The sequence below is a fragment of the Condylura cristata genome, unplaced genomic scaffold (genome assembly GCF_000260355.1).
Source record: "Condylura cristata isolate star-nosed mole 26May11 unplaced genomic scaffold, ConCri1.0 scaffold00002, whole genome shotgun sequence".
Lineage (NCBI taxonomy): Eukaryota > Metazoa > Chordata > Mammalia > Eulipotyphla > Talpidae > Condylura > Condylura cristata.
In genome coordinates, this window is record NW_004567103.1 from 78,142,967 (window position 1) to 78,152,008 (window position 9,042).

The window sequence follows — 9,042 nt, forward strand, 5'->3', positions numbered from 1 at the left end:
CTGCACCACCAGGGAGGGCCAAATCATTTTGTTTTTAATGTTTTTAAAATTCCACATACTCAAGCTTTATAAGTATGTAAATTTTAAGGACAAAGAAAACTTATATTTTTCATATTTTCACTACTCTTGAAATGTTTAGCTATAAACATAAATGGATTATAAGTGTGCTCAGCCAATTCTAGATTTGTGGAAAATCCCTTAGTATTTCTGTGGCTTTACTGTTTTCATCCATTAAATTCAAGGATTAGACTAATTGAACGACATAGACTCTATCATTTCCATTTCTCTAAGGACCTTTCCATCCAGTATCCCTTCTACAGATCTGCTTGCTGGTTGCCACTTACTCTGCCTTTTTTTATAAAAACAAATGAAAAAAAAATGTGCCACCGGACTAGCTTTTCAACCTGATAGGAGTCACACTGCTTTTGTCCATACAATTTCTTATTTATTATGAATATAAATTGTTTTTTAAAGTAACACACCCAATCAGTATCAGATCTGATACAGAAGGCTGTCTAGCAGCCTGTGCTATTCCACTTTGTAAGGAGATACAGTTCAAATTGAGCCTGGGAATTTATACACACTGGTAATTAGTTGAGCCGTGTTAATTGTAGACTTGATATCATTGCAATACATCTCAGATTTTTTTTTGTCAAGACATGAAACTATATAATATGTCAAGATTTGGGAAAATATATGCCAATGTATGATGGTTTAGTGGAAAACACAGCTGGTAGAAAAAAGGAAAATTGTAGGGTATAAGAAGCACATTTAGTATGTTTGGAATGACTTGAAAGCCCATGTTGTCTGCAGAATCTCCTTAGTCTGAGGATAAGAGGTGAATTTAAGATAAAGCAATCCAGAATTACTTGGAAGCATTGACCCTTTACTTTAAACATGAATGAATAAAAAAATTAATAGATCAGAGGGCTATTGGAAGTGAAAAGAATATCTATCAGATATCTGGAATAGAGATTAACCAAAAGTTTACATAGGTGCTGTGCCTCATACATACACTGCATTTTGTTATACTTTCTAAGCTTTAGAGATCTAGCCCTCCACCTCTTTAAGAAGTCTTTTTGATGGTCAGAGACAAAAGAGGTAACACCTTTTTTCTAAACAGCAGTAGTACGTGTGTGAAGAAGGTCAGGCCAGGTACAGCCTGGTTGTCTAATTATTTCATCTTTGTGAAATACTTTCCCGACATGGCTATAAGCTCTCTGTGGGAGGAAATTCTTTCATAGCTCTTTCATGTGTCCATAGTACAGTGGGCAGTTGCCTAATACAAAGAAGCATTCTTATCCTCTAAAGTTCAGGTAATTTAATTTCACGACTTTTCATTGACCAATTATTTTTATTTTATTAACAATTATTCTGTTAATCTATTCATCATAAAAAAATTCAGAATTTAGGCAGAGCCAATTATGATTTGGTCATATGAAGTAAAATTCTCAAAGATAGTTAGATAAATACTTAATTAGATAATAAAAGTGAGGAGTTGAAACATGATAATATTTCAACAGAATTTACCTGCAGTGAAAGTACTCCTGTTTACTTCAGTGTATATAGCTTGTTACTCACTTGAATATCTTAAAAAGGATAGGAACCATGAATCATTTTCTTCAAAAATGCAATTATTCTTCACAGGGGTTTATGTTTTTTGCCTAGAAGATTAAATCTTTTAGTGTCCTTAGTTGTGTCGGTACAATCTCTCTGCACAAAAGCAAAGACTTACAAGTCTTTTCATGAATTTATTTTTAATTATGATAACTAGTTTACAACACAGTATATAATTTAAGGTATAAATTAACACCATTCAGGTGACACTACACACACCACCAAAACACTCATATCCCTCCACCGGGGTCCATGGCCCTGCTTCCTCCTTGCCTTTCCCCATTCACCTCAATTCTAAAGTCAGATTTCTATTATTGGTTTGTTTTAGCTGACGCTTTGTTTTATTTCTTTATATTCCACATATTAGTGATGCTTTTCAATTTTTGCTTTCTCCTTCAGACTTTTATTGCTTAGCATTAGCCACACTGATTCCATCCATGTTGCCACAGACCATGAAAGTCCATCTTGTGTATATAGCTGAGTAGCATTCCATTGTGTCAATCTGTGGTCTATGGTAAACAGGGAAATGATCTGATAGTCTTCTTTTTTATTACGGGATGGAGGGATGTCTGTCTGGTTTTGATATCAGGCTAATGTTGGCTTCATAAAAGGTACATGGAAGTATTCTCTTTCTCAATTTTATTATTTTTTTTCTCTCTGAGCTTTTTTGCCTCCTGCATTTCTGTTATTTTCTTATTTGAAGCTCAATTTTTTGTACTCTATTCATTGAATTGATTTCTCAGGAAATACATTTGCTTTTCTGAGTTTTCTTCTATGTCTTTGACCAGTTTTTCTAACATATATTTTATTTTTTTTTATCATGGTGGTTTGAAACTCTGTAGCTGATAAAAAGAAGAGATTATACATACCATTGTTGCTGGCTTTTGGAAAATTGTTCTTTATGATGACATGGTACTGATAACTGTAAGTGTTCCAGGTATCATGTGTTATATTGCTTTCCAATTAGCTATTTTTCCTAAAGTTTCCTTATTGTTCATTTGGAGGCTGAAGAGCTTCCACGTTTCCAGAAAATGTAGCTGTGATACTGTTTTCCTTTATTTTTAAATGTCCCTAAATTGGCATTTCCTAATTTGAATGTTAGGGGTAACTGATTTACAGATGTTTAGTCGGTGCATAGGGGAGGGTGCTCCATGATTAAAGTAATTATTGATATTTCTGTGTGGGGCCTAATTTGTGTTTGTCACACCACTGATAACGATTTTAACTGGATTTCTGCCCAAGTCTCTGCAGTCTGCATGCAATCAGTATGCCTTATGAGGTCAACACCACTTCTGAGGAGGTGATGGAGGGGGAGATTAGTCATTTGTTCTTTCTTCTTCACTGGAGGGCAAGGCTACCTAGCACATTTCAGCCCCTCTGTTGACTTCCCCCTGAGTTTAAGGTGTGCTTCCCTACCATTCGGCTCTTTCCCGGACCACTAGCCAAACATAGGACCACAACCCTGAGGTTTGCAAGACTTCTGCCCTGACTTTTATCCTGAGGTATCTCTCATCATCCACCTTTTATTATATGAAGTTGAATTGCCTTAGTGTTCCTTTTAGCATAATAAGTATACATCTTTGAAGTCCAAGAATTACTCTATTTTCATCCCCAAGTCATAGGACCCTTGGGTCTAGTCTTCTTTGCACTATTTACAGATTATTATCCCAGCAACAAAGCAAAGCTCCTCTTCTTACATCATCTTCTCTCTCCATTTCCTCCTCTTCTCTTTGTTGCTCCATTCTTAAAATGCCAGGATTTATTCAGTAACCTGACTTATAAAGAAAGTATCTGGAGATTCAAAACCTGGGTACCTATTGTCTCTGTCTTCTTTCATGGACTTATTTGGTCATCTGTAGGGTGTGCTTTTTTCAGGTACCAGATGCTAGCTAGCATGACTGTTTCACAGAGCAGGACATAACCGGTTCTGATTTTAAGCCATGCAGATGGTTTGGCAATCTTGCATACTTGTGGTTAGGTGGGGGAATGTTTCTGAATATTCACAAAGCATTCACACTTTCTGTCTCAAAGGGGGTACCTCAATGATCCTTCACATAGATATCACTTGTCCATTTTCAGATGTTATTTAAAAAAATTGTGTTCTGAAGATATGTGAAACAGAACAAGAATGCATCTGTTCCCATCACATCTTACTTGAATGGAGATAACGTTATTTGGTTGGTTGATTTGGGAGATATGTGGGGGTCATGGGTTTAACAAAGTTGAAACATTATTTTTTAAGATTTATTTATTTATGCATACAAGAACTGGGATACAAGCCAGAAGTGTGGGGAATGAGAGATTTCACCAGAGACAGCGTGGGGAGCAGAACAGGCAGATGGACTGAAATACACTGCTGAGGGGAGCAGCAGGCAGGCCAGAAGAGGTCTGTCATGCCACCTCCCTGGCTGGGGATCAAACTCATGCTGCAGTGGCTATAATAGCTTCATGGTGCTGTAACTTAACCATTGCACCACCAGAGAGGGCCCTGGAAAATTGTTCTTAAGCTTCAGGAACAACTATAAATGTCAGTGGAACACTTTATAAATGAAAATATATGTATATAAACATTTTTTAGAGTGCATTGAAGCTAACACAAATGGTTCAATTACATTAAGAATCAGATCTAGGCAAAGTTGAGAGATATTTATCTTACATGGGACAAAAAATTTAACTCTTAGTATATTCTAGATTGATATTAAACTCATCATATAAATATTATCATTTTGCTCTTATAATCCACTTTGAAGTATATTTCATTTCCTTTCTTTACATGTGACTAAGTTTAGGCTGAAAGAAGTGAAGTATCTTTTTTCAATTTCATGGCACTAAAACAAAAGTCAGCTTTCTGTAAAGTATATTTCTAGGATTCTATCTCTCAGCTCTCCATGCTATTATGTACAGTAATATGGAAGGAGTGATATGCATTAACATTTCTGCAAGAAATTGTGAAATACAATTTTGAAAAATGTATATGATTCACATTTTTACTATGACTTGGAAATTTAAGAGTTGCTATATAAAAACAGTTCATGACATTATGTTTTTCTCCAGCAGAAAAAAATGAAAGAAAACTATATCATTTAATTTTACATTTGAAGGAAAGGCTAATCACAATAGCCTATAAAGTTATTCTCTGGAAAGTTGTTTTGTAAAACAAATGTTACTGATTTTAATTAGAGTACATGTATGCACAATTTCACATTTAATGCTGAAAGGGGAAATTAGAGAATTCAATTCATTGGCCTTAAGTCAATTCAGAATGAGAAATAACTTCTCACTTCAGAGCTTAAGCAATACACATAGGTTTAAAGTTCTGTCTTTAATTTCAGGCAGGCCATTATTTTTTTCTTACCATTTGACAGGTTTAATTTTTAACACATGATACTTCATATATATATTTGCTCCCCTTCCCACCCTCATCCCTGGAAAATAATGCCATCCTGAAATACAGCATCCAGACAATCAAACATAAATTTAATAGAGGAAAGAAACTCCAGGGACTTTCTTTGTAAAGACATCTTTGGGCAATTTCAATTTCTCAATAGCCCTGTACCTACTTGTAACGCACACTGCATTCGCTACCATTCTTGGTCTCTGTAGCCATTTCAGAAAGCGCTCCTGATTAGCTTTCATCATCAATGAATTGAGTTACTTAGGAGACCTGCTTGTATTCAAATAACCTAAAATAAAATGTAATAGAAATATAATTAAAAGTGAGTTAAGTATTCCAGTGGTCAAGTTTTTCATATTCAGTACATTTTGTATAAATTCCACCATTAAGAAACAGAAACGGAAGGAAAACATGCACCTCCTTGCAGAGAGCAACAGTTATTCTACTGGAGTAAAGCTATCCTTCCTCCTCCAAATTGCCTTTTAATTTTCCCCCACTAGTCAAATCTAATTTGCTTTGTTGTGGGGCTTGAGCCCCCACAGGCGAGAGGTAGGTATTGTGCAAGATATTAGGGATGTTAAGAGTGGAGTATCACTACAAGATTTGTTAGTTGTTTTTCCTAAAGCAGAGACTGTGCTCAAGGCAGGTATTTTTGGAGAAATGATTCATAGACTGTTGTAGGGAAGCACATAAATAAATTAAAGCATTTTTAAGTCTGGAAAGGAAGTTGAGGGGTGGAACCCACTTTTCATGTAGACAACTAGTCAATGAAATGTAAAGATCTAGAGCCATATTTAAACATTTTTGCATTTTCTAATTCTCTGATTTGCCTTCTCCTGTTCATAGAAAATATTGATGATGCAACTTTGTTGCTTAAGAAAGATGCATATGTGAAGGGGGAAACAGTCTATGTTTTTATTAAGTCTGTCCTTTAAAAAAAGTATTTATTTATTTATGTATACAGAACTGGGGTCTAGGCCAGAGGCACAGGGGTGTGAGAGGATTCACCAGAGGCAGAGAGGGAAGCAGAACAGGCAGATTGTCAAAGTGCACGGCTGAGGGGAGCAGCAGGCAAGACAGGAGAGGTCTGCTGCACCATGAGGGTCACCTCCAGAGATCTGCCACAAGGCTGGGGATCGAACTTGCACTGAAGCAGCTGTAACCAGCTTGCAGTGCTGTGCTGTGCTTTAGCCCTCTGCACCACTAGGGAGGGCCGAAGTCTATCTTTTAATGGGCTGGTGTGTCAGGCCTGGGTATTTACAATGCTAGTGCTTCACCTGCTACCCTAGAGGATAAAGGGTCTTCATTGGGAGGAATACTTACCCATCTGGAGTTTGTATACTTTTGTTCTCTTTGACCTTTGTGATGAAGAATGCTTTAGGTATTTCCAGATGTGAGCAAACTTCCTCTTCCATTGCCACAGTCAAGAAGGTATATTTCTCATATCTTCATCATGACAACTTGGCAGCGCTCATAAAAAGCCCACAAAATCCTGGGGTCATTAAGACTCTATCACCTGCAGTCTCTCAACCTAACTAGTTCACACTAGTTAACTCCTGCAGTTAATGAAATTACTATTAAAGTTTTCCTATTTAAGTCTGTTTAAGGCACTTCTCTTTAAGTAAGCTGTTCTTGGCTGTCACTTTGGATTTTCTTGTTTCTCCAGATACCAGGGTTGTTGTTTGCTCTGCAGCTAACTTTTCTGACTTATCTAGGAAGATCATTCATTTTCTAACTTTCCTAGTTTTTTGTTTGTTTGTTGTGTGAATGGCAGTGACAAATGTTAAGGGTTTTCCATGTCACAGCTGCAACTGAAGAATCCTCATTTTCTTTTTACATCAACAATTGAATGTCAACATAAAAGGAAGGATGAAAATTTAAGGTTAATAAGGGGAGAGCTATTACACCCACACACTTGAAAAAGTAATATCACCTGCTTCTTCTGATGATCTACTGTGTTCCCCCATCAGCTACCTGACTGTCAGACAGCAGACTGGAGAAGGGGCAAGGAGGATCTGGCAAATGCAAGATAGCCAGCATCATAGGTCACTGTTAGTGGTATTTCCATCCCCACTTGGCAAATTACAGCAATCAACTATGGGGAGAAGATGATGGGAACAGTAATAAAGATGGGAAACTTGGCTACTTGACTACTGTGGAAAATTCTCAGAAGACCGGAATCTCTGAGTGCTGAAGACTTCTTCATGTCCAGTAAGTCTTAAAGAAGTGAAGAGTCATTATAAACTATATTGGAGAAGCAGAATAAAAGGGAAAACCAGACAATGGGAAGCTGAAATCTGCTTCAGTTATTCCACTTAGAGGGATTTGTTCTTTGATCTACAGTATCCCCTCTCCTTTGAACGCTTTCACATGATCTCTCCTGCTCTACTTTTTCCCATGCACAGTAATTTAGTTCAGATACTATTTTTCCCATAAGAATAATTTCCAGGCCCTTCCTGGTGGTGCAGCAGGTTAAGCACACACTGCAATTTAGCCACAGCTGCTTTAGTGTGAGTTTGATCTCTGCCCCGGAGGTGAACCACATGGCGCGCAAACCTCTCCTGTCTCTCCTGCTGCTCCCCTCAGCAGCGTACTTTGTCGATCTGCTTGTTCTGCTCCCACTGTCTCTGGTCTCACCACCCCTGCATCTCTGCCCTATACCCCAGTTCTGTATGCATAAATAGAATAAATTTTTAAAAAGAATAATTTCAAACTCTTACGTTTCTGAATTTCCATAGCCCATGTTTATTCTCCCACATTTCCTATACTTTCCATGATCACTAATACAGTAATATAATTTATATTTTACATGTTTATACATATTAATATATATGATTAAAATATAATTTAATATATTAATATTTTAAAATCAATTTCTAAACTCAAGATATAAGAAATTTGAATCCTATAAAACATTAATATAACTTATAAAAATTGTGGTTTGTAATAGAAGAAAAAATCATAAAAATAAGTAGTCAATGATTCATGAAAAGTAGCAGAGCTAGTTAACTGAAGAATTTTTTTTTTTACTGGAAACTGCCCCTCTCAGCACTATACTTTGTCAGTCTACCTGTTCTGCTCCCTGCTGTCTCTGGGCTATAAATTCTAATGTGCTCAGAATATATAATTTTATTTTCATCCCTAAATTATTGATCTATTCTATATATTGATAAATTATTGTTAGATATATGAACATTTTCCACGTAAAAACAAAAATAAGGTCTCCCATCCCCCAAGTCATGGGTGTCCTCCCATGGATAACTAGATAGTTGGCAGAGAATTTGCTTTGATTCATAGACTAGAAAACTCTTACTATGAAGTAATATTAAATATATGAAGTAATAGAACTCTATTATGATCTATTGTGAAGTAATTTTCCTTTTTTTCATTATCTTTCACTACCAAATTCCTCTATCGTTTTTCTTATCCCAGTATAAGGCAACACCATTCTTTTTTACCATAAGCCTATGAAATTGCTTCTGTTAACTGTTTTTTTTTTTTTTTTGTAGAATACAAAATAGATATGAATCAACACAGATTTGCATTGTAATAGAGTGAATGCATCCTTTGAGGGCATATCGATTTTATAAATTATAAAGATCTCTATTTCTCCTCTTGAATGTATTTAAATGAAATTCTTTTTGCTCTAACATTGGCCACATAGCACCTGTTGTTTTTAAAAATATATCCTATATACAATTTTTTTTTCTTTGTTCACTAGCATCATTTAGGAGTCATTATATTCTAAATATAACCCTTCCAAACAAGAAAAAAAAATCACATTTTAAAAATCCAATTTCAGTCTAAGCATTTAAAGTGCTAATGTTAGAAATTCCCTTTATTTGTTATTACTGAGATGTTTAGGCTATTTCCTGACAATGTATTTTAAGTTTTATACTTCCTGTGCTTTTCAACAAACTATCGTTTGGTGAATTGATGACATTTTCTGAGTTTCTTTCTTTTTTCCATTAATGATTTGAGAATTTGACATATTAATATATTTCTAACGGTTTCCCTTGGAATTTTTTTTT